This window comes from Schistocerca americana, chromosome 9 (assembly GCF_021461395.2).
Source record: "Schistocerca americana isolate TAMUIC-IGC-003095 chromosome 9, iqSchAmer2.1, whole genome shotgun sequence".
NCBI lineage: Eukaryota > Metazoa > Arthropoda > Insecta > Orthoptera > Acrididae > Schistocerca > Schistocerca americana.
The window spans coordinates 140,163,965-140,187,061 of record NC_060127.1 but is presented as its reverse complement, the minus strand read 5'-3'; the positions used below and the strand labels follow the sequence as shown (position 1 = coordinate 140,187,061).

Here is a 23,097-nt window from a genome sequence, read left to right as displayed (position 1 = left end):
TTTCATTCATAACTTTTTCCAGTACATTTGTATCATTGTGTATTATCTCTTATTTCATATACTGGTGCTATTGTTGTATTGTTTAGTATCATACCCAGCATCTTTCTTTCTTCTTCCATGATATTACTTTTTTATCACTTCTGAAAGTAGTGTCTCTGAATAATTACTTTCTTGTATTGTAGATTTTTTATGTCTGTAGAGAGTGTTGTTCTTGTAAGCATTTTTTCTAGATATAATCCTAAATCTCACCTTCGTAATTTTATTCTCACAACTTCCATTTCTCCTCTATTAGGATTGTCGACTTTTTACAATATCTATAATATGATTCTCATGTTTTCTTTAGTCATTTTAAGTGAGTCTCTTTATCATTAGTCACCACCAGTTTTTGTAATTATTATTATTACCGAGATGTAATTATTTTCCTCCCAATACATATGTTTGATATAAAAGACAATAAGTTACAGATAAAAATAAGATGTTATCTACTTTTGGAAAAGTTTGACTAAATGTTACTGTGTCCTGTTTGTATAGAGCCTTTCTATGTGTTTCACTGCAGTGTCTATAGCTTACAGCAGTCATAGAATGTATATACAGACATTTCTTAGCACAAATTAAGTTCAACATAAGTAACTAAAGAGAACTTCAATCTTTCTTGCGAGCACAACTTCATCACTTACATAAAACAGTTTGCATTGTAAACTAAGAAAATCGTATTACATCACCACTTGGATCTTGAGTCAACACCTATGTATTATTTAACTGTTCCATATGCCTCAATGTGTGAAACAACCAACTGGAGATCTCATCAACCATACACTGTGTGTCAAGAGTTGGCTGACTTTATAGTGTGACCCTGGAGTACTACCTCTTTCCTTCAGAGTACAGCTTTTTGGTGCAAATAGGTGAGTATCCCTTGTATAGGATGCATTCTAATACTACTGTAATATGGGAACTGTAGGTGTAGCTGAATACACATTATTGCCTTTGCTGTACCATTTATTTCAGTATAAAGAACAAACTCTATCAGCAATACTGTAATGTGTGAAAATCACAGTTTAAAGTCATTTTCTGTTGATGAATGGTATAAAATAGGGAGGCTGCCTCATAAAGAAGACTGAAAATAATTGATCAAGCAGCAAACAGAAATATTAACAAAGAAAGGGAGCTGCAAAGACGTAACAGCAGTTGGCAAAACTGGGCTATCATTAATGAATATTTGGCAGCTAATTGTAGGCTATACAATAGAAAGTGCTTCCAATGTCGCCATGTGCTAAGAGATTCTAGAGACTAGATTGTATTAAACTGCTGCTTAAGGAGCTTTAAATATGCGTCCTTTACTAAATTAGTTCCATATTACATCCCTGCAAAGTGTGACATGTAGAAACTTGAATTTTATGAAAAATTTTGGCTATTTTTGAGATACTGTAATTACAGTTTTCATCTCTTAATTTGTTTGTGCACATGTCATCCTGTGGCTCCTAGAGTTTGTCTTGTCTGAGATACCAAAGAATGGAATGGAGCATCTGAAATAATTCCCTTTCCACTCTGACAAGTATTTGTTACTTGCAAGTAATCAAGGAACTTTACAAGCAATCTGATGACTCCAGCGACATCTTGATTCTCTTCATGGTGCAAAAGTTGACAACCATTACATATATATATATATATATATATATATATATATATATATATATATATATATATATATATATATAGGTGCAATAAAAAAACTGGATTTTTAAAATATAATTATATTTATTCATTTTGCCACTAGGAGGAGTCCCAACTGGATATTATGCACTTACCCCAGCATTTAGTGGAATCCCCAAAACTCTTTGGGAGCTCTATCTTCAGGACAGCTTTTAGCTCTGTCATCATTACTTTCTAATCGCGTCTTGCTCGTAAAACGAAGGTTCTTTGAGATTTTTTCTTAGTTTGCGGGACACACAAAAGTCACATATGACCATGTCTGGGACGTCATTGTGATATTCCTTTCAGCCAAAAATTGACAAACTAGGAAAAAAGTGTGAACAGATTCATTATTGTGGTGAAAAAGCTACAAATTGTTTCACAATAAATGTAGACATTTCTTTAGGACCGCGTGACGCAATCGGCTTTGCACTTATAAGCAGTACTCCTTACTGAAAATTTGGCCCCTAAAATGGACAACACCATGAGCAAAACAGTGATATCATTCCACATTTGTCGAGCGCTTTTTCGGTTTTGGCAATTCAGGAGGCTTTCACTCAGACAACTGAAGCACAGTTCCGACGTAATACCCATTAACGCCATTCGTCACCTTTTATCACATGTGTCAGTAGATCTCCAATGTTCTAAACTTCAAATAAGAACACCTGAGGAAACTGCATTCGCTGCTGTCGGTGTTCGAAATTCAGCACTTTTGGAACAAATTTTCCTATCGAAGTTTTAGACCCAAAACACTCAAACATTTCATATCTCGAGCCAACTCATATTACAGTACATTACATTAATCGTATTCCATGGCTACCATGGAGCGTCGTCTCTAGAAGTCAATGATGTTAATGTCATTTAATGTAAACGCAGTACTGTAAAATGACTTTGGAATACTGTATTACAGTGGTAATTATGACTATAAACTGGCCGTAAAAGTTAAATTTAAGTGTTTCAGTGAAGATATCCTTTGATGGTGTAGGAGTTTCCTAACATAAAGCTCTTTAATACAGTCTTCAACTCCACTAAATTATCTACATGACATTCAGAATGCTTGAGTTGTTTGCTCAATGCATATGTATGATGTTCCTGACTCTGTATTAATGTTAACACCTTGAACTGATTCTAGAGATTGTTTTTAGTGCTAGTCTTGCCTTTTTAAGTATTTTTCCAGAAATGACAAATATTGGTAATGACAAAAGACGTTAACGAATATATCTATTGTGAGGTACTTGTCAAAACTCAGTTTTTCCTGAAGAAATCTTTTCAGTCTGTTGTAGGAAATAGTCAATAAATGCTGACTTCACCGGAAGGTAATTCCCTAACCTCTTAGTGAGAGGAAGTATGCAGAATAAACTATTTTCTTCATTTTTAATATCAGTGCAACAGTAATATTTGTACTGCAAACAAAGCTGAACCAAGGTCATTCATTAGGCACTGTATGATTTTACTCTTATGTGGAGCCACAGCCATATAAAACTTTTTGAAAGATGTAACCACCAATTCACTATACAACAGATTTTAATTCCACAGTCTAGATTATGTCTTTAGGCCTTAATCAAGTCTTACAAGCATCAAAAATCGTTAGACTTAAATGGAACACAAGTCACTGTCAAAATATGTATATTCGATAACATAAACTAATTTTGTCAAAAGTAAATGTGGGAACATGGTGTAAAAGGCTAATTTACTGACAATTACTGGCAAGCTGCTTAGACACACCGTGACGAAGTTGAAAACCTGTCAATTGGTCATCTGTTTTACTCCACAACCATATAAAGTGAAGCAGTCATGCTAACTGCCAGTAAATTAGCCTTTTACACAAATGTTATCGCATTTACTTTCGACGAAATTGGTTTATATAACCGAAGATACATATTTTGATAATTACTTGTGTTCTACTTAAATGATTTTATATACCTGTAACACTTCATAATGGTTGTAGGCAGAAATGTAAATTGTGGAATGAAACCTATTCTACAGTCAAATGATGGTTATATCCTTGGAAAAGACTAGGCATTTTGTTTCCCAATAAAGTTAGTGGTCCAGCTACAGGTCCAAAATCTTTACACCTTGTACTTGTATTTCGTTGATAAATCTACTTCATAGCATATATAAGCTTGTTGCTTATTTATAGCTCATATGTGAATCATGATATGCCAATGTCATCAATGATGATTTGTAGATCGTTCATAGCCGTTTATTTCATTCTTTCCACGATTTTATTGCCTTTGATATGCTGTGGCATCCAGGGCATATGTAGTAGGCAACGTCTTCGAGAATTTCTTCAAAACGCTTATGTCGCTTATAAACCATTGTCATACTCAAAGCAGGCTCTCCAAAACAATGTTCAATATTTCTAAGTCTTTGCTGCATTTTATTCCGTTCTTCTTAAAAAACTTCGAGTTTCTCTGATCTATTTTATATAAAATAAAAAACCGCCAATATTACCAAACCACACATATCATTTCTGACAGCTGACAGCAGACAAAGTATCTGATACCACTAACAATGAACAGACTTTCTGGACATGTTTACAAGCATAACAAAGAAAGAATACTCTGTAAGATAATCAGAAGAAACCACAGATTTCACACAGACAATTACAATGTCAGAAAGGAACTCAAATCACTGGACAGTAAAACTTTCACAAATATCATATGAGATGCACAATACGGCGTTACTGTAATAAAGAAGCACAGAAGTGCGAGCTGAAACAAATATTGAAGAAGTTTGTTAGATTTTTTCTTAGAAATTTCAAATGTTCAGGTTTGGCTGATATACTTGTATAGTGGTATCTCACTTTTTTCTTGTTTTGCAATGTGTATCACATATTCCCAAGACACTATAAAAATTATTTCACTCTGAGGACTTCAAGTACACAATAAGCGAAATTAGATAATAAATTTGTTTATAATCTCAGGAATAGTAATAGCCTTATAAATATCTTTTCTGATATGCGTTGTAATTTTTAAACATTTATAGTTTCTGGTTGTAATCACTAAAAAACTAAAGTGACACAAATACCATACAACTGCTGATGTATCTATAAATGAGTTTAACTGTGTTACCTTCTAATAAGTTTCTTCTCTGTTGGCTGTGAGCATCTGTACCATATTCTTTCAAAACACATGCAATTAGAGATTATATATACTATTTCACAATTCACCTCTGTCATTCATTACTATACAATTTGAAAATGAAATGTTTGGATGGAAACTGAGAAGTGTCTGAGAAGCTGAAAATTTGTATTGACCGATGAGACATGCTTGGAGTATGTGTCAGAGCACTGTTTGTGAAAGACAGAAATCCCAGTCCTTCAATTTTAAAGTGTCTTACACTATAAGCACAGTAAGTACATTGCACACAATAAATTTTTTTATCAATATGTTTGATTGTCCATTACATGTTAACACTTATTAAAGACGTGAAGTGCTGAGTGATCACTGAGGACAAACCATCTCTTAAGAATTTTACTATCATTTTCAGGGCAGTACACACAATAGAAATTTCATGCCTACAAAACATTTCATGTCTTTGCGGGATTCTGAACTTAGAGGCAATATTCTTTTAAGTTGGTCGATAAGTTCATAAACATTGAGTCATAGTGTGCACACTATGCACATACTATTGAATCTTCATAACTAAAGATTCTATAAAACCTAGGACAATATCATGGCTGAATTCAAAAGCAAGATTTCATCAACTGAAAATTTAAGCAATATTGAATATGTATAAACCTGAGCTATATCTTTGATATAATATTCAAATAGACTAACGAAGCATTTTGTTACTAATAAGAAATTTATTCTTTCATTTCCTGACTTTGTACCTTCCAGTAATAATGTATGAATATAGTCAGCTGATTGTTGTGGGTCCATGTGTATTCTCTAATTACATCATTTGGAAATGCAATGATGGCACAACAGTTACACTATTGATGCATAAAGACACATTTTAGAGATATGACGAATCTAAATACAAGCAAAACAACTCGCAATTGTATCTTACATCATAATTTGTACATAGTTTCATTTGAAGGCAGAAGTTCCTAATAACTTTCAAGTTTATTGTTCATCTTTGTCAATAGAGGAATTCTAAATGTGAGAGGTATTGAAAAAAGAAATTATATTTTATGCATTAACTGTTCTTACATATTCTATGGTCTATAATGATTCTTTGCTTATTAAAAGGATTTGTTTTGAAGGTATTTCTTCTTCATTTAGAGCAAGAGTATGTGAATGTCGGTAACCCCTTCTCAATGCCTAAATAAATTGCTTAGTTTACTAGGCAATGTTATAAAGTACTTAATTCCAGCATAAAACACCCTGATAAAGAACCTAGACATAACATACATTTATTGATGGGTTTTTATTAATCAGGTAAGTAAATATAAATACGTTGCTTTATCACTGTAGGAGAAGCAGTTCATTTAAAGCCAGCTAACCAAATAACCGTTCGAAATTTATTAATACTTAATTGGACAAGTAATAGCCTACGCAATTCAAAGCTAACTGCAGCTGAAATTAACCTTTCTAAACATAAGTTATTAGGTATTTGTTAAATCTTAGTATTCTATTAGAAGGAAAAGTTCAAATATAAATTAAATGCTGATTATATGATTTCAGATTCCACTATTGTTTGGTTTACAATGATTATGTAGAACTTGAAGTACTTTATCTTAAAAGATGGATTTTGTGAATCAAATACTTCATATAGATATAGATTATTTACTTATTGGGCCCTTTGACATTGTAATATGGTTAAGAAAGTTTCATTTAGTTTATACTTCAAAGTAGTATTTCTAAACATATAAATGTTAATTCCAGCAGGATATTAAGGGTTCATCTTTTAACTCTGTTGTGGTTTCAACTTACACCTCACAATCACTTTTTAGATTTTTGTGTTACTGTTATGGTAGTAGGTTACCTGTTGCCATAACACACGAAAATCTTAACTTCTCATTCCCAAAAATACTGTCTTACAATTTGAAGTTGTGTAGACAACACACTACTATATATTTTTAAATGTTTTACATGGTCATTACTAATTTAGGTCCTAACTATATAAAACATCTATAGAGTAATAAATTATGATTTCAATACAATTCCATTTTCGCAATGGGTACCAGTTTCAAAACTAATACTAGGATGCCAGAATTTTCACTACAGTTATCAGGTTACTAAAAAAAATCTAAATTTACCATTACAGTCATCTCAACAATGTTTCCTTATTGGAAGTAAGAACACAATTTTTTCACATTTTTGGATTTGCATCTCGTTATAAAATCTGCAGTTTTCTGAATAAAATGATATATATATCACTTATTAAATCACATGGGAAATACAAATTTTATGGTTTTAAATATAATATACATCGGTTGAAAATGTTAAAATTTTTATGTGCATTACTTCAAGATCTAAAAAAATCGATAATTTTTTATGGTGAAAGCTGTGGATTGCTGTGTTATAAATATTAAATCACGTATTTGTATTAGTAGTAGTGTGGAAAACAGTATTGTTTCATATCATAGCATAAACACAAATTGTATGTCGAAGTGCTAACTTTTTTCCGAGGAAAAGTGAGGAATAGATTGGCAAATCTCTCAAAAAATAAAGTATGATGCCAAAATGAAGTGTTTTTAAGAAATGTGAGTCTATGGTAATAGATTTTCGAGTAAAGGGGAAACACTGTGTTCAACAAGTGGCCTGTGAAGTTACAGACAATGAAATACAGGCAAACTCGTAACTATTTAGAGAAATACCCATTAGTGTTTTGAAGATTAAAATAAAATATTGTGATACACAGTTTTCTCAAAACGAAAATGATGTGAATCTTACATTAGGTTGTATCCTGATAGATTTACACATCTAACAAGGGTGTTAGGTGCCTGTGTGTGTTGTAAAATATGTGGAGAGCCAGTTAGTTTACATGAAGACAATGAGGTATCAAATGGACTAGCCAGGAAACTTATAGTTAATTGTGCCAGTTGTCTATATACTTATTCATTTTGGAATTCTGCTAAGTGTAGAGATAATTATTATGAAGTAAATGTTAGGTGATTTTATGGATTGACAGCTATTGGAAAAGGACACACTGCAGCAGAAACAATGTGTTCTGTGATGAATATGCCACTCCCACCTTGTAAAATCGACAAGTATGCAGGATTTCTAGGAGCTGCGGTGGAATCTGTTACATTTGAGCCAATGAAGGGTGCTGCAAACGAAACTGTTGAAATAAATGACGGTATGACTGGCATACGAGTAATTTTGATGGCACTTGGCGGAAGTGCGGCTACAGTTCTAAGAATTTAACCAAACATTGTTATAAATTTAAACCAGCGAATGAAGAAAGCCATATCTGTGACAGAAATTATGAAGGAACAAGTGGTGGTATGGGTGCCTCTGCAGCTATTGTAATTTTTAGTCATTCTGTGAACGAAAGGGGGAATGTGATACACTAAGTTCTTAGGTGATGGAGACACAAAAGCATATAACAGTGTAGTAGCTACTCAGCCTTATGGTGAGAAGATTGTCACAAAACTGGAAAGTGTTGGTCGTGTCCAGAAGAGGGTGGGCACCAGATCGAGGAACTTTAAACGAAGTTTCAGAGACAAGAAACTTTCTGATGGTAAAACCATAAGAGGCAGACTGGCAGACAAAATGATTGACGAACTACAGCAGTATTATGGGGTAGCCATTAGAAATAATACGGAGAATTTGTTGAAAATGAAGCAGGCAGTACGGCCTAACTTCTTAAACAGACTGTCAACTGATGAAAAACCAGTACACCACCTTTGCCCTCCTGGACCTGATTCATGGTGCAATTACCACAATACCCAGTATTCATCAGTTCATACAGCCATAAACATTCCATCCCAACAGCAGTGATGAATGTCATAAAACTTGTTTACACAGACCTGGAAAATCCTGAATTACTGAAGAAGTGTCTACATTGTCCGAATCAGAATCCCAATGAGTCGTTCAATAATCTTATATGGACTTGCTTACCAAAAAATTTTGTTGTTGGAATGAAGTCACTAAAGTGAGGGGTCAGTGATGCTGTTATTGCTTTTAATGATGGCAGCATTGGCAGTGTGAAAGTGCTACACAGCATATGGAAATTAATACTGGAGCAAACTGCATCAGAGAACTTGAACGGATGGACAAGGTTCGAATTGATAGAGTAGAGCATGCAGCACAGTTGGCCACTGAGTCCAGAAAGAAGCAAATAAGAAAAACCTTGGAAAAAGATCAAGTGGATAGTATATAATGTGATGCAGGGTGCTTCTGAGTGACTGTAAATAAAAAATTAAGTATATATTAAGTGAGTTACAGTCTTTTGAAACTTTAGAAGCCGTTCCTGAAAATTTTCATTTCCTATTGCATTTTTCCTTAAATCTCAGGAACCACTTTCAGTAGATTATTTAAATTTTCAGGGAGTATTGATGTACATATTCTGAGTCTGCTGAACTAAAAGGAGAACATAATATTATGTATAATTAAAATTATTTAGGATAACATACAAAAAAGTACAAAAGTTTTAACTGTGTAATTGAAAAATTGTATTCCCAAAAGCAGTGGCTGAACTGCAATTATTGTAGTTCAGTAGACTCAGAACATAAAGATTAATGTCCTGTAAAAGTTTTATGTAAATGGCTACAGTGGTTCCTGAAATGCAGAAATGCCAAGTCGCTAAATTTAACATTGTCAGGATAGGGCATTCCAACTCTCCTTAACATCAGTGTATCGAGTAACTCTTATGTACAGGTTTCTGATCTATGTTAGGCATATAATTATTTCCTATAAAACTACTACAGAAGTCTCAAATAGTCAATTATGAAACTTTTGAAAATATGCTTAGTATATGAATATTCCATTTAAGTCATATGTTCACACTGTATGTGAAAGAAGGTATTTCATCTTATAAATAAATAAATCTTCTTAAGTTATATTTCCATAAAGAGCCATCATTATTCCAAATATATTTTCTTAAAGTTTCTGTGCTCTATTCAATAACGAAAAGAGTTTCTTTCCTACATGTCCCACCAACAAGACTAACAACTATAACCATTGCAATCATATATGTTTTGTGTTTTTTGACTTTTTTCATTTCCCTCTGTTATAAAAACTAAATTCTATGTTTGTCCTTGATAGGAATCATTTTACCTCTTTTATTATTTTCACTAGCTTCTTGGCATTTTTGCCATGTCATGCAGCCTTAAACAGAGAGATGTCTTGAGAATATTTAGTCTCGTTGAAAGGCATAAACATCCCACAGATTGGTTAGAAATTGCGTCGAGCTGCTTGAAGTGGAAAAGAGAAAGTCCATTTAGTAGATGTTGAGGACAGATGTCCATACATGGTACTAAAATATTGAAAGTGCAAGTTAACTGAATACAATCTTTCTGTCAGAAGAACTGTGTAAGGTATTATAATTAATGGTTACAATACCATGAAGGAAACTTCACAATGTAATATGCCATCATGAGTTTAAAAATAAACTAGTGGAACAGAACAACTAGGGATGGAACTTAAATATGGCTTTCAGGACCTTTCTTATCTCACATCAGAAAACATACAGTAAAGATATATCTACTTTCACTTGATGATTAAGGATAACACATGACAGGTCATAAATCGTTTATATCATAATAACTATCTTATTTATATTATGTTAAATGCAATACTATCAAAATTTTAAATGAGAGAGAGTGTAAAGCCAACAACGAAAAAGAGGAAGGAAAAATTAAGTAACTTTATAATATCTCAGACCTGTGCCTGAAAAGGAGATGGTAAGTAGAAATTATACACTGCATTTAAATCCAGAAATCACAAAGTAGCTATGTAATTTTATAAAGAGCTTAAATTAGAGTCCATATTACTGAGGAACCACTTCAGTTGCCAGAACGATTTTATCAGTGAATCTTTATTGTTACTATATCATTTATTTATTGCATACATTCTACTTCACATTGGTTGGGCATACTGTGGCACTGTATTGACTTTGCCCACAGCAATTTAATATATTGTATAACGCCATTATGCTATGCATTGCATAACATCGAGTTTAATATTTAGTATCATATATTATATTGTTGAATGTACCTGATAGAACTATTTAAATGTGACATTGTTTTTACGACTATTTTGTCTAGAGTCTGCTACAGTTGTTGGTTAACCAGCAAATCTGACTGCCATATTAATGATGCAGGATGTGGAATTGGTATAGCCAATGGTTGTGTTTGCTTGAGGACCAGACTGTGGTAAACCCCACTTGAAGAAAACAAGGATTCATTTGGAAGAGAAGTACCACAACATGGCATTAATGACTTCTGTAAGTAAGCTCCACTGACTAAAAATCAGCTATCTCTTGTGTCTAAGTTTACAATGAATTGTCGATGTTGCAGATAACCTGCACATGGTGGTGAAGGAGGTAACGCTTTGTGAGTGATATAGAGCAAAAGACCAAAGGGGCAGAATGGCAAAGGAATGTATTGGTTTCCAAGCACACCAAAGGTGATCATGTGAAAAAGCGACAGACACTACAGATGTACCATCACATGCTGTGTTACACAGTTATCAGAAGATGCAGACGTTTTAATCTACTAGGAGCTCCTACTGAAAGTACAACTCAAAGACTTAAAGGGCCACAGGCAAAATGGGTGAGATATGTCTTGATATACAAAAAGTTTAGGACTCAGGAACACACCAGTAACTCCTAAAAACAAGAAAAAAGAAAAAGAGAAAAAGAAAGATATCCTCATTTGCAACTGAATCTCTGAATCTGAAATGTGATCCTCAAAACGCAACATGTTTCTCTCCCTGGAGAAACGTAGATCCCCGTAGTTATAGAGATTCTCCAGTGCAGTGTAGTACAGACATTATGGCCCATGCAATCTCTTGACCACTTAGCAAACTTCTTAGCGAACTCCTTTTACTGACACTGAGAGAAAGTGTCATCCAAAAAATTTAATATCCATTTGGATGTGTAAAAAATATCTCTGTGTTGTAAAGGGTAGCAACTAAACATTAATGTGGCTATTTGTTTCATTTCCCATTTCGTGATACATAAAAATATTTTGGTCATGGACTAGGACACTAGCATGTCACAAGTGGAGTCAATCAGGCCATACAGATATTTAGAAGCAACAATGCTTTAGATATGATGCATGACAATAATGCAATTGTAGATAAATGAAACGACATTTTTCGACTCATTGTATGCATATTGGAATCTGCAATCCGTCTGCATAAGTTTTGTTTAGATACTTGAGAACTCATAGTGGTATGCACCTCAAGAGTACAGAACCTATGACAGAACAAACTTACAGGGAATGTGAAGGACACAAGAAAAGCAACATAAAATATCTCTAGTGTGTTTACCTCAGTGCAGAATGTAGAAAAATATCGATAAACTTCAAGTGGCAACAAAAATGATACAAAAGCTCTCTATATAGAATATAATCTGTTCATCTTATACATTGCCTACACGAATAAGCTTATAGAATCCTGGAAGACAGAATTAGATAAGTAACTGTATGTTCAGACTTAAATTACAAATAATTCGTCCCACATTCCATTTATGACCGTATGTAACATATGAAGACATTGAGCATATGCCATGATTCACTAATGACAATCATTTTTGTACAACACTCAAACACCCTCCCCCTCCCCCCCCACCACCACCCAGTCTTATTTCGAAATGAAAATTCTGAAGAGAATTGTATGATGTGGCCAGTTTGTATCCTTATCACTGTCTTGACAAATCTGAAACTAACTCAGAGGAAGGGGAATTAACTTAGCTTCCTTTTTTTATTGGAGATCATCGAACTTTGTTACCATCACTCATTGTCCTAAGTTTTGGTTCGTATTTATTGTCCCTTCACACTATAAAAAAGGCTGATATTACTCGCATTATGTGCTGTATCTAATACTGAAACATTAGTAAACTGGTTCAACATACAATGCTAAAACTTAAATTTTTTCTGCCAACAAAGTGTGTCACCCAGACAACCAATCACTACCTTAGTTGTGGTCTATCCTGAAATGCCTATTTCACTTGCTGACAATTCTTATTGGCTAGCTGTCTACATTGTTAATCATAGCTGTGGTACAATAACTGTCGGTTTCATCAAATTTAGGTTCAATTTAGAATATCCTGTCTGTTACTTTTTTGGAGGAGATGAGTACAGAATCGCCACAGGTTAAATCAAAACTGACAATATGATATAATTGGCTATTACTAGCCACAGATTTGCCAGTTACAGAGAGTTCATGGATACCAATAGTGGTCCACATATGAATGTAAATGTAGTATCTTGTCAAATGAATTATGACTCTGTCAATACTTGAGTTATGTCTAGAGTAATGTTTACTGTATAAATTTTGCAAATCCTCCAAGAAGATAATGCTCAAGTTGTATTGCATGCTAGCAAAGACTTGGTACTTGCACATATAATTTAATTATATTCTGAAGATCTGCTCAAGGTAATGGTTTACATTGTTCCACAATGGATACTCGAAGCTCTTGTACAAACAGATGTTATTGTTTCCTTGTGATCTAAATGATGAATACAACACTTCCTGTGTAGTTACCAATTATGTCATTTCTAATATTCATTGGAGTTGGACATGGAATATCATGAGAATATTGACAGAAGAAAAGCCACTAAATTATGAGCTTGACCTCATTAAAGTGAATAGGAGGATAATTAAATGAAATTTATGTCAGTAGGACCTCTCAATAATTACTTTTCAAAAATGGTTTGGCAAATTTTGGCATATAGGGATGAGGAAAAGAAGTATAAGAAAGGAAAGATGGAGAGAAAATTTCTTTTACATACACAACTGTAATCATCAAAATCTTTAAAAGTGAAATTTAATGCAGAGTTTATAAAATTCTGAATAAAATACAAAACATTGCTTTGAGGTACCATACGTGCAACACATAATTCAAAATAAGATGAAAAATATTGGAACCTAGGATAAAGACAGAGTTAATTTTTGTAAAATTTTAGCTGAAAGTTACTGTATTCTCTGTTGGAAATTTTAGCAGTGCACATTATGGAAGAAATTTTACTTCTTAGTGTCTAACAATATGGAGAGTGTCTCATTGGCTATGCTAGCTGCTTTATACTCCATAACTGGTTAATACCGGTATGGATTGTGTTGAACTGTTCCTAAATAGAACAGTTATTGTTTGGGATAGCAATTAGTAGATTTAACACTGATGAGTCATTGATTCTTTGAGACTTTAACTTATCAGTAATCCTTTAAGCACAGTTCTTACATAGTATAAAATTTGTAATTTAAAATTTTAATATTGTACTTAAGTCATTAAATAACACTTCATAATAGTTATTGTTTGGTATTAACCTCTATCTTCGAACAGCAAACGATAACACATTAGTAGGTGATAAGAATTTTTGTGCTTGATTAGTTTGATGGGTGCTTATGCCTTTCGTTTGCCCAGTCATTTCACTTTCATATGCTGAACAGTGATGCAGTAGGATTAGCCACAGGTTGTTAAAAGAAAAAGTTTGCTATATCATGTAGTCACTGTATGGCTTCATTTCAATTAAAGAGCTAACAGTTCTGACAGTAACATCAAAACATTATGGCCATCTCATATTATTATGTGGCTCATATTGGAGTTGTTGTTCATAGTATATTTTGTCAAGCATGTCCCCATTGGGGACATAAATTATTTCATAGGGTCACCTGACCTTTTCCGGTGGTCCACGTTCAGAATCACAAAGAGAAAAGTGAGTAACAGTTGATTGTACAGAAATACTTACACCTACAATCTGACCAAAGTGTCACTAGTATACAGTTGCAATTGACTATTTTACAAAATTTCAGTTAGGAATATTGACTCTGAAGATGGTAAAAAAGCAATTGTTTAGAGGCATATTGCCTAAACTAAATTAAGGAGCTGCATATTAATGATACTGCTCAACAGAAATGTAAATGTAACAGCATAACACAAGTGTAAGATTTGTTGATCATAATTACTAGGTAGATATCTAGCAAGTAGAAGCTACTTGTTTCAGTACCTAGTTGTTCCTACACCAATCGCAGCATTAACATTCACTTACGTGATTTTACTATAGAGCCTTCAAATGTTTTATTATTTTGTAAAACAATAGTGGAACTTGATACTGTTTCAAAGAAACAAAAGTGTAAATGGCATGAAGAGCGACATACACTGAACAGACTGTGGTCTATCTGCTTGTGCTACTGTCTGTATAAGATCAAGAGTCCTTGTGGCTCATTGCTTAAAAGTGTATAAAGCATGTCTCGCTTGCAGTAGATGTTGTGGGGAAAGTATATTGACATTTTGCACAATTTGTCTTCAACCTACTAGGATCATTATTCTATGTTATTGTAATTTATCATATATGTGTTTACTTTTGTGATTTACCTTTTAATAAGTTGTGGTTAATCATTCCAACACACATTTTCGTTTTGTAACAGTTTATCAATATGTGTATGGGCTTATGCAGCTGCACCATGCTAAACAATAACCGATTTTGATTTAATGAAAAAGAAATCTTGGAAGTACGTAAGATTTTTAGGCTAGAGTCGTTTTAAAATATCAGAAGAGAATGAGTGATAATTTATTCAGTAGACATTTGTATGCGATATACATTCTTCCCTTACTCTCACCATTGAAGTGATTCCAGTTTAATTTTCTTTGTATATATTTGGCAGAAATTATTTTTGTTTTTTAGAACTAAAACATCATTATTATACTAAAAATTTAGTAACTACAAGGATATCTTACAGTCTTGTTGTAGTATGACTTCTATATACAATTTAAATAATTATTTTCTTTGTTGTGAAAGTTCACTGGGTTCTGTGTTTCAATTGACTAATGTGGACAATAAATGAGACCAAAAGGCTTCCCAGTAATCACTGTTTTTAAATACTTTTGTCCATTTAATATTGTAACGAATGCTTCTGTATGCTATACAAAATGTACAACTTTCACCATTCACCATTATTTGGAAAATTGTTTTGTTTTTAAACCATCATAATTGTTTTCAGGCATGCATTAGATTTAAAATTACCAGTCCAGAATTATTTTGACTGTATGTATCACAAAATCTTTCCACTCTGTGCGAAAAACTACACTACTGACCATTAAAATTGCTACACCAACAAGAAATGCAGATGATAAACGGGTAGCTCATTGGACAAATATATTATACTATAACTGACATGTGTTTACATTTTCACCCAATTTCAGTGCATAGATACTGAGAAATTAGTACCCAGAACAACAACCGTAATAACGGCCTTGATACACCTGGGCATTGAGTCAGACGTTGGATAGCCTGTACAGGTACAGCTGCCCATGCAGTTCAACACGATACCACAGTTCATCAAGAGTAGTGACTGGCGTATTGTGACCATCCATTTGCTCGGCCACCACTGACCAGACGTTTTCAGTTGGTGAGAGATCTAGAGAATGTGCTGGCCAGGGCAGCAGTCGAACATTTTCTGTATCCAGCAAGGCCCATACAGGATCTGCAACATGCGATCGTGCATTATACTACTCAAACGTAGGGTTTCGCAGGGATCGAACGAAGGGTGGAGCCACGGGTCGTAACACATCTGAAACGTAACGTCCACTGTTCAAAGTTCCGTCAATGCGAACAAGAGGTGACTGAGACGTGTAACCAATGTCACCCCATACCATTACGCCAGGTGATACGCCGGTATGGCGATGACGAATACACGCTTCCAATGTGTGTTCACCGTAATGTCGCCAAACACGCATGCGACCATCACGATGCTGTAAACAGAACCTGGATTCATCCGAAAAAATGACGTTTTGCCATTCGTGTACCCAGGTTCGTCGTTGAGTACACCATCGCAGGCGCTCCTGTCTCTGATGCAGCGTCAAGGGTAACCACAGCCGTGGTCTCCAAGCTGATAGTCCATGCTGCTGCAAACGTCGTCAAACTGTTGGTGCAAATGGTTGTTGTCTTGCAAACATCCCCATCAATTGACTCAGGGATCGAGACGTGGCTGCACGATCCGTTACAGCTATGTGGATAAGATGCCTGTCATCTCGACTGCTAGTGATATGAGGCTGTTGGGATCCAGCACGGCGTTCCGTGTTACCCTCCTGCACCCACCGATTCCATATTCTGCTAACAGTCAATGTATCTTGACCAACGAGATCAGCAATGTCGCGATACGATGAACCGCAATCGTGATAGGCTACAATCCGACCTTTATCAAAGTCGGAAATATGATGGTACGCACAGTGGACGTTACACGAGGCATCACAACAACGTTTCACCAGGCAACACTGGTCATCTGCTGTTTGTGTATGAGAAATCGGTTGGAAACGTTCCTCATGTCAGCACGTTGTAGGTGTCGCCACCAGCACCAACCTTGTGTGAATGCTCTGAAAAGCTAATCATTTGCATATGACCGCATCTTCTTTCTGTCGGTCAAATTTCACGACTGTAGCACGTCATCATTCGTGGTGTAGCAATTTTGATGGCCAGTATTGTAGGTCATACAGAATTCATAAAGTAGTGTAACATCTGCTGTCGTCATTTGGGAAGTGGCATGGAATGAGAGCCTTTAGTAGCCATGTTAGTTCTTTATGTGACAGAAGACGATAGCTTCTGATACATATCACATAGGTTACATCTCTTCCATTTGATCATTCATACTCTTTGTCATTATTTTTTCATTATTACCAGAGAACAAAATATAATGCCAGCAGTCAGAAGGAATCAATTCAGAATAGTAGGAAAGGAAATAATATTAAACTAAGGTCGGTGTCTCTCTGACTACATCTTAAAAACTACATTATTTCTTATTTTGACATCTTGAAATAGTTTAAAAGGATTTTGAAATTCTCTTAGTGATAAGTTCTTGGTTAAAAGAGGACCTTCCTAGATGATCACCATCATCCTCCATAGGAGTTTATTCTTGAATAAGATGGCGAATATCTTCAAAAGCTTGAGCTTAAACATAGGTACATCGACTTGAAAACTAAGAGGATTTTAGGATGATTGCCACCATAAAAAACAATGTCATTTTACAGGCAAATTTGCCATAACATATGAATGAAATATATTTTGCCACATTTTAAAAATGGCATTACATCAGTTTTCTTTATTTCATTCCTAAGGAAATGTTGCTGTGATATATGCAAATGTATTAATAAGTTAAAAATTATGCGAATATATATATAAAAGTTCTGAGATATTGGATACGAAAGTTTAATTTCCTTAGTATTGAAATGTTTTGGTGAACATTATGGACGATAGTTTAAGTAGTTTCCACAATAATAATTAATAATTTGTGTAAAGCTCTTCACCCTCATCTGTGACTGCGTTTTTTCTATATACAAATTTTGTACTAATAAGACCGGTTCCCTGTTATTCGTTTCTTTTTATGTCAATCAGATTTATTTAGGAGAACAGAAATTCTGTAAATTTCTGCATCTACAAGCTCCTTTATTCCAACTTCAAATATTTCTTTACTCATATAGGTTGGTACCTCTTCATTTAGTCCTGGAAATATTGACTTTACACACACACACACATATATATATATATATATATATATATATATATATATATATATATATATATATATATATATATATATTCTGGATTCTGAGTTCATTAATTCTGGGCGCTGGCATTTTATTCTCAGAATACCACGAATTTCTTACAGGGTTTTCCTATATATAATGGTGCTGCATTCTGGATTGACACCTTGCATGTATACATTATAGTTTTGGATCTGAGGATACAATGACTTAAGTGCTTCAACTTTATATCACAGTATTTCACAAAAAATAAAACTCTTTAGTTGAACATCTCCTCATATGGTCATTGATTTCAGATAACCTTAATTAACAAAAAATTCTCTTTCATTCCTGTCAAAAAAGTAATCATTTCTTTACTTTTCCAGCTCTATTGGTAAGTTTATGCCAACTACCGTTTTAAAAATGCTATTAAATGGTTCTCCATCCTTGTGAAATGAGTAAACAAAGTTGTGAAACTACACTGAAGTTCTTTATCTGCAAGACAGATTTCCACCAGGCTTCATATGTTACCATTAATGTTATGGTTTTTTACTGGTTACAAATGGTCTTGCCACACTTCTTAAATCTGTCAAGAATAACAGATAATACTATGAAATTCAGGAAAAGCTAATTAATCGAAGTAATTACACTTACTTTTAAATTTCTTTTTAGCTATAGAAATAATACGTCTATATGGTATGTGTATTATGAATTGTGTGATGACATTGAACATCTGAAATTTTTTGTATGGTGTTCAATTTACGATCCTTTACTGTAACTAAACTACATTTATTTGAAAATTGTTTTGTTCACTCATGCCTCACTGTGGTATCATATAAAGTGGTTCAAGCAGATGTGAGCACTATGGGACTTAACATTCAAGGTCATCAGTCCCCTAGAACTTAGAACTACTTAAACCTAACTATCCTAAGGACATCACATACATTCATGCCCATGGCAGGATTCGAACATGTGCCCGTAGCAGTCGCACTGTTCTGGATTGAAGCGCCTAGAACCACTCTGCCACAGCGGCTGGCTTATCATATAAAGCCCCAGAACAATTGTTTCAGTTTCATTCACAGCAAAACACAGCTGATCGCAATAAAATGAGGTGTTTTGAATATATATATATATGTATATATATATATATATATATATATATATATATATATATATATATATATATGACACGCCAGGTAAAATTTTAGACAAAATTGATGTTTGTGTCATGTTATTCATGGCCAATGAGCTTATATGACACATGTGAATGTATAAATCATGTGAATGTTCGCATTTAAATAGGTCCATTAATACCATTAATCTTGGTTCTATGCACAACAAATATCCTGAATATTAACGCAAAAAGCTCTGTGGTACATGGTGATGTATGGAATAAATTAATATAGATTGCAACAGTTAATTTCATTACCATTTTTGAGTTATCTGTCACTTTATTGGAGGATATTAAATGAATGAGAAGGGAAAATGAAATTCCTGGCAGAGTAGAATTGTGTGAAGGACCAAGACTCGAACTCAGGACCTTTGCCATTTGCGGGCAAGTGCTCTACAATCTGAGCTACCCAAGCACGACTCACACCCCATCCTCACAGCTCTACTTCTGCCAGTACCCCGTCTCCTACCTTCCAAACATCACAGAAGTCTCCTGCGAACCTTGCAGAACTAGCACTCCTCAAAGAAAAGAGTCTCGGTCCGGCACGCAGTTTTAATGCAATATGAGCATTAGGCACTGTATAAGTATCACACAGTGTACTGAACACATGAGTAAACACTCTTGCATCTAGTAGTCTGCAGTTAGGAAATCGTATTCCATATTCTCTACAAGCAGCAGCAGCGTTTTCATTACAAAACACATACATTTATACCATACTGGTATACTCAGTATATACAAATACATGAGGCTGGTTTGCTCACTACAGTACAGTAGACTTGGCCAGTAAATCAGAATGAGAACTTCAACGTCAACTGCAGCACAACTTCACAATATGGCCATACCAACCCAAAACAACCTGTGTACCAACACACAAAACGAAAATGCGTTGAACTCAGCTGTATTTTCGTACCCAATAAAATTTGGGCACATACTATAGGACACTTTTCATTGCAGTTACTCCATACATCCACCTCCTACAATATTTATCATTCCTCCTGAAACAGCCTGCATAAAAAATTAGCTATAGTTGTTTAAGTTATTGGATGTGTCTGTTCTTTATGCTCTGGAACTAATCAGCTTCCATTACTGTCAGTGGTGTCTTAAACTCATCCCACATAAGAATTTTGTGTTATTGAAATGTTTATTTTAGTCTGCTCATATTTATATCAAGAGTTTTATTCATGTAACCTTTATTTGTACAAGTGAACATAAATTTTAATTAGTGAAAATTCTGAAAGTCGCTTTATAGTCATTGGTTTTGTGTTGATTGAAAGCGATTTCTATTTGTTGTGTATGTCTCATTACCTCTGTCATACAATAACACAATATACTTCCTCAAGTGTTCCTTTGATATTATAATTTGATGATAAATATATTATATTTTGACATACACTGGTACTTTCACAAATAATTTGAAGCAGTTATCTAAATACTGCATTTAGAAGAAAGAAATCTAGTTCTACTACTGCAGTTATTGTCCCAGTATATCCTTAACACTTTTGCTTCCCGAATCTCACTTATTGTTTTGTTTCCAATTTCTGATATTCTTTTTAGTGTAATAAGCTCTGCTCCACTGCACCATGTCATTTTAGGAGAAGTGCAGCAGAGAAATGGCTAGTAGTTGTTACACAGCATTTGTTCAGTCTGTGCAGCACAAAGTGGCCTACTATCTTCATAACAGAAAAAGAACATTTCATTGTTTACGTAATTTACTGACATCCCTTATTATTACTTTAATATAAGTGTGCTTTGTATTTTGTTTTCCGGTATTTTAAAGACAATATTGAGGAAAAAGTGCTAAAATTGTCTATGTGTTTGCAATACAATTTGAAAATCCACCTCCCTACAAATAACTGCATTTTAATTATACTACATTCTGAGAGTTAACTCACTAACCATGCATTGTGGACCATGCCATACATTTAGGAAATTTGGCCACCAAGAGTGTTCATCCTACAGGGAACTTGAAGCACTTCACTTCTGCAACTTTTTCCCACAGATCTTCCTGTGCTTGTCTTTAAGTAACACATCTGTAAAACAGTCCTTAAGAAAACAAGTGGTATTCATAATACTATATGGCATTCCCTTTAAAAACAACTTCCAGTGGTTTCACTTTTCCTCTCTACATGATTCAAAAAAATGAACACAAGGCACCATCTAGAGAGATTGAATTCTTGCCACTGTTTATCCATTGTTTGCTTGTCTGCTCATTTGACAATAATTGCTGCTTTATTCCTTGTGAGGCTTTCTTGCATCACACCTTCCAGTCCATATAACACTAACTCCAATATATGTCACAGGAGGCAAACGACATGCCTCATATTAAAATACCCCTCCAAAGCTATAGAATCGTATTTTACCACGATTTTGTAATCTATAACATGGAACAACAGAAATATACCAAGTTCCGTGTTAAATACCAACTAGTGAATGTAAAAAGCAATTTCAAACATTTATCTCTTCAGGCACTCTCACAGTCAGTTGCTAAAGCGTTAATAAATTCAGATACACAGCGGAATAACAAACGTGGGAGAGGCAATAGAGGAAGACCAACAGTAATGGCCTAAGCAGAAAATTTCATATGGGAAATTTATATCTTCGAGATGAATTAACGTCACAAGTGGAGAAATTATGCGACAAGAAAATGACAGACATGTGAATTCAATCTTAAGTGAGATACATTCAGAATCATAATTGGAAAACAGTATGTGAAATACTTAGAGGAATATCATAAGGAATAAGATGTACTGAAATCGCATGAAAGAAAAAAAGGGAGTAAAGCAGCATACTGAAACGAATAGAGATGAGCAAAATAATTAAACATGTCATCCATATTGCATTTTGAAGAGATACTCTGAAAGTTTCTTTTTTTTTTTTACAAACATTTGATATGCGAACCATGGGTGACCTGGCAGAAGTCAATATGGTAATTGAATTCTTGCCATACCCATCCCAGCATGGCATCACTGACTGTGGCAACCGTTTCCTGTATTCTCTCCTGGAGCTCTGCTACATCATGTGGTAGAGGTGGTATATACACCAGATCTTTAATGTGTCCCTATGAAGAAAAGTCACAGATCTGGTGATTGGATTTCATGAAACAGCAGTCCCCTTCTGTAGCACACACCTGAACTCGCCATGTTTGGGACTAGCACTGACCATCACATGTTGCCAAACTATGCTGTGGTGGTATACATGAAAAAAAAAGCTTTCAGGGTTTCTCTTCAAAATTACATATATATGGTATCTGTACAATGTTTGGTTCTTGTGCAATAAATAATTGAGAGTGTTTCTGGACTTTATGTACACTCTGTATTCAGTTCTTTTCATTGCCAATCACTTCAATATGAAAATGCCCAAAAACAGCCCACAAAACTAATTCCTTAGATCAATAATAAGCAGTTTCTTCATAAATGTGTCAGTCCTTACACGCTGATAACTTTCTACAACTGATTGACAACAAATGAATGAACTTTGCAATAACAAGTACAGCAGGGGAGGTTTACAATAGAAAAGTCATGAGCTGCAGATTAAGACCAGAAGTAAAACTGAAACATTATTCTAAAACCAGGGAAAATTAGAAGAATCTGGAGAGACTGTTGTAACACTAATAGCCATGGTATGTGAACAAATAAAATGTACAATAAAAACGTGAAGAAGATGGT

The 23,097-nt window shown here is 34.4% G+C and overlaps 1 long non-coding RNA gene across 4 annotated transcripts in view; it reads left to right on the top strand.

Moving 5' to 3' along the window:
* Nucleotides 1-489: 489 nt before the first annotated feature.
* Nucleotides 490-23,097, top strand: part of LOC124551071 — a 37,636-nt gene continuing 15,028 nt past the window's right edge. Inside the window, exons 1-3 of one of the 4 annotated variants that reach the window (XR_006967764.1) lie at nt 490-902; nt 10,906-11,028; nt 11,102-11,356. This is a non-coding gene — a long non-coding RNA (uncharacterized LOC124551071). Of the gene's footprint in view, nt 903-10,849; nt 11,029-11,101; nt 11,357-23,097 lie in introns of all 4 variants that reach the window. The other 3 variants (XR_006967762.1, XR_006967763.1, XR_006967765.1) reach the window with 3 other exon arrangements.